This window comes from Nannospalax galili, unplaced genomic scaffold (assembly GCF_000622305.1).
Source record: "Nannospalax galili isolate Female #2095 unplaced genomic scaffold, S.galili_v1.0 scaffold1138, whole genome shotgun sequence".
In the NCBI taxonomy this organism is placed as follows: domain Eukaryota; kingdom Metazoa; phylum Chordata; class Mammalia; order Rodentia; family Spalacidae; genus Nannospalax; species Nannospalax galili.
Window position 1 is genome coordinate 197,812 of NW_008342297.1, and position 4,740 is coordinate 202,551.

At 42.8% G+C, this 4,740-nt stretch overlaps 1 protein-coding gene across 5 annotated transcripts in view; it reads left to right on the top strand.

The window, feature by feature from the left end:
* LOC103738200 (nuclear body protein SP140-like protein) overlaps positions 1–4,740 on the top strand; it is a 77,829-nt gene that overhangs the window by 578 nt on the left and 72,511 nt on the right. The window lies entirely within an intron of this gene.

The window sequence follows — 4,740 nt, forward strand, 5'->3', positions numbered from 1 at the left end:
GGAGAGGAGAGGAGAGGAATCTAGAGTTTTAAAAATGAGCTGCACATCTTTTGACACGGCCAGCATGCCATAAAGCATGTGACTTTCTTGTTTTACAACAATTTCTCAGCTGTCAGAGACTCAGGACATAGCCGTGGGGACTCCTGGCAGCTGACCTCTGTGCTTTGGGTTTGTTGTTACCTCTTGACCCCTGAATGTCCTCAGTCCCTCCCCCTGTCTCCATCCCCCAGGTCACTTCAGGGAAAGAAGTCAAATCACAGAGCCTTGGGGGACGGGGTAAACAGTTCCTTCTTACCCGACTTGTGTGACCTGCCAGCCTGAGCTGTCCTCAGGTTGGCTCCTGATCTGAGCTCTTCCTCAAATATATCAAAGGAAGAGAAAGACCTTTGGTGGTAAAAGTCCTGGGGGAAGCCGAACATTTGTATATTTAGTGTTCTGTTCTAGGGTGGGTGATACTTCCAAGGAAATGACAGAACTCTCTTTTCTCCAGTAATGAGAATTCAGCAGTATTATTCAGAATTAACATTATTCAATGTTTTGTTAATACAAAAGAAAAAATGCAATTTTTTTTCAGTTCTGGGAATTGAACCTAGGGTTTTGTATATGCTGGGTTATAGCTCTATCAGTTGGTTTTTTTGTATTTCTTTTTAAATCTTGAGCCAGGGTTTTGCTAAATTACTCAGGCTAGCCTTGGACTCACTCTATGGCCCAGACAGGTAAAGAACTTGTGATCCTGCTGCCTCAGTCTTCTGAGTAGCTGGGATTGCAAGCCTGTGCTACCAGGCCAAGTTCATAATCCAGTGTTGTTCATATACTTTCAAACACTGTGGGACTATACAAAGGATAAAATCACCTTCATTAACTGCCCCCCGACCCCATCCCCCACCTCACAGCTTCTAATCCAGCTGAGTCCTGGGCTCACCCTTCCTAATCCTTTTCTATGCATTTACATATAGAACTTGGTTTCATAAACACATCCTGTGTGCTCTCACTTTGTAATTAATGGGAGGCACTGCACATTCTGCTCTGGTTTTGCACTGAAGCTTATTTTAAAGGTAGAAATCTTAGAGATCTTTTCACCTTAATTTACTATATTCTTTCTACCAGCTACATGCTATTTGGAGGATTGATAAATGCACCACAAGTGTTATAATTTTATTACATTTATTTATTTATGTGTGTACATGTGTGCTGCTTTGCATGTTCCATGGTACTCATGTGGAGACCAGAGGACAACTTTCAGGAGTCAATTCTCTCCTTCTACCATGTGGGTTCCGGGGATCGAACTCAGGTCATCAGGCTTAGCAGCAGGCCCTTTTTACGCACTGAGCCATCTCACAAGCCCTGTACCATGAGTTTTAAACCAGTCTCTTTTTGATGGACATTGGGCTATTCCAGTCATTCACTTTCACCAACCAGCTATAACAATGACTGTGTACTTCATTTTGCTTGTGGACAAGTATTTTGTCTTGTGTCAAAAAAAAAATAGAATTATTGAGTCAAAGGGTATTAATAAATACTTGTGCATAGATGCTGCCAAATTACGTATGAAAAGATGGGGTCGATGCATTCTCTTGCCAATCACATGAGTTGAGGCATCTCCCCTCAGTCAGACAAACCACAAAGGCAATAAAGATGTGTATGTTATTTTGAATTCTAACTATTAAGTAGGAAATGAGTTGTTTTTCTTGTTCACTGGTTCTTAAATTCCCTCTCTTATCTCTGGCTTATTTTTTGCTGACAGTCAAGTATTTGTTGTTTCTGCTTCATTCCTGTGATGGGAAACTTTGTTAAATATCCTGAAAAAGTATGAATATGTTTCCCTTGTCTTTTTAACTTTGTGAATAGAGAGTTTTGTCTTATAAAAAGTTAAAATATGATGTTTAGATTTTGTATAGTATCAATCTTGTGAGATACATGCATCCTTAATGAATAAAGTGATGTAGGAAATTACTAATTGATTGCATGAGGACTGTTGAGGGTTTTTGTTCTTGTTTTCAGTACCTGGCTTTGAACTTAGGGCCTTATGCTTGCAAGGCAAGCACTGTATCACTGAGCTATATCCCCAGCCCTCTTTTTACTTTTTATTTTGAGACAGTCTCACTACATTGCCCAGATTGGTCTTGAACTCACTCTACGGCCCAGGCTGACCACGAACCTGCAATCTTCCCGCCTCAGTCTCTTAAATCGCTGGGATTACAGGCCTGCACCACTAGACCTGGCACGCCTGTGTGCTTTATTGCTGCTGTTGTTTTTACCATAGTTCTGTGCCAGGAGACTTATCTTTATTCAGGGAAAGTTTCTTTTCTAATATCTCTGACTTTTTCTGTTTCTATTTTTGGGCAAAATGATTCTTGTATTGGAGCCACGTTATTTTATCCTGTCTTTATTGCCCCCAGATGCTTTCCTCTGATTAAAAAAAAAATTTTGTGTGTGTGTTTTTGAGACAAGGTCTCCCTATAGCCCCAGTTAGCTTGGAACTTGCTATGTAGACCAGGCTGGCCTCCATCTCACAGAGATCTGCCTGCCCCTGCCTCCAGAATGCTGGGATTAAAGATGTGTGGCACCATACCCAGCTTCTAATTTCTAATTTTAAAGAAGCTGGCTGTGCTTTTGTTAGGGGGATGTTTGTTTGTTCCCGTATCTCTGCAGACTCTGCTTTAAGCTAAATCTTGTCAGTTCATCACCCCAGTGTCACCACCCTGGTTTTGTTTGTCTGTTTTTGAACCCCAGCTGGCCTAGAACTATGTAGACCAGGCTGGCCTCGATCTCACAGAGGCCTACCTGCTTCTGCCTCCCTAGTGTTGGGATTAAAGGTGTGTGCCACTACACCAGGCCTCACCACCTTGTTATTTAGGTTCTTGAAGTGAGTAAGTGCTTTGGGAACATTTCCTAATCTTAGAACGTTCTTCCAGACGGATTCTTCCTGAATTTTGCCTTCTGTTGCCCTTTATTTTCCGCAGGCCTGCTGTCCTTTTATACCCCATCTCCCTTATCTTACACGTGGACCTGGGCAGCTCACCTCAAATTTTCTACCAGACGTAATCTGGATATGTTTTTTGTTTTTGTTATTTCTTCTTTCACATTTCCTATCTCATGTGAGACAAGTGTTTCCCCCACATACCCTGAAGTTTTATTTTAATTTTTATTATTTTTCTGATACCATTGACTGATCACCAAGTGGCCATGTAGGCCTGTTTCTGGGCTCTCTCTTCTCTGTCATTGGTGGGGTGGACCCTCTTTCATAATGTGTGAGACTCTGTCATCAGGTGTCATAAGCAGTGAAGGCACTATGTTTGGGAAGGATTCATTTGCTGCATCATGAGCACACTGGCACAGAACTCTTCATAACAACTCTACAACCGACATAACATGGAGCCCATGTGACTTCCTGAGAAGCAGTCCCAACCCGGGGCTGTCCCCTCCTCGTGCTCACTGTGGAGATGGGTTGTGGGCTGTGGGACTGGCGTTCTTAGAGCCTGTGTGGCTTCTGGTCTCTGGTTCCAAACAGACTGAAGATGCTAGTCCCGAAACACAGGTATGGTCTGGTCTTTGGCTCCCGGGCTGCAAGCCACCCTGTCTCCTCCCGCTTGCTTTTGCCTGGCTAAAGCCCAGCTGTGTTTTCACCTTTACAATAATTGAGTCGCACGTGTACAGTGCTTTTTGACAGTTTCGTCAGGTTTCTGTTATCAACAATGAGATGAGTTGGAGCTTCCTTGATGAGTCCTGCCCTCCACCCAGTCCGTCTCATGCTCTGTCAGCGATGGCCAGTTTTCATAGCTTATGGCTTAGGTTGTGAATTTTTCTCTGTGTCTAAGATTTTTCTCTTACATTGTGTTGCAATGAATTTAGGTTTCTGTGATTGTTTTAATTTATCCCATTTTGACTTTTCTGAGTCTCTTGGTTTAAGACTTGATGTCACATATCCAGTTTGGAAAATCCTCAGTCAGTCTTCCTTCAAGTATTGCTTCTTCCCTCCCCTCTGCTTCTACATCTCCCTCCCTCTCCTTTTGGTTCCCCTCCCCCCCTACTTCATCCTTTCCACTGTTGTGCAGAATACTGGGTTTCATTATGACATTTTCCTGCAAGCCTGTCACTGCGTCTCTCTCTCTCTCTCTAGAATGAAAATACAGGATGCATTTCCCCTTCAGACTGCGTAGACAGACCCAAAGATTTCTTGCATTCTTTTTGAGTTTTTCCATCTCTAAATATTCCATCCATTCACTGGATGCCATCTATTGCTCTGTCTTCTGGATTACTGCTTCTCTGAGAGTGTCTTTTTCTATATTGTCTTCCGTTCAAGCAGTCTGGTAGATTTAAGAAATCATGTTCTTCTTATCTGCAATGTCCACTGATTAATTTTCACTGTGGATTCATTTAGATTCACCATAGGTTTTTGTATTAGAACTTTCTAGCCTTTCTCCATCGTTCTATCCATTTTCTTGTGCATTTAAATCAGCATATTTTTATTATTTATTGTTTTTATTTTATGTGTATGAGTGTATTGCCTGCATGTATGTGAGTGCACCTGTGTTGTGCAATGCCGCAGGAAGTCAGAAGAGGGCTTCGGACTTCCCCTGGAACTGGAGTTACCAACAGTTGTTAGCCACCATGTGGGTGCTGGGAACCGAACCCAGGTCCTCTGTTGCCCCCGCCTGCAGGGACCCTGTACAAGTAAAGCTCGAGGGGGACCACTCCCTGAAAGGAAAAACGGGTGAGAAAGAAGAGACGGAGGCCAAG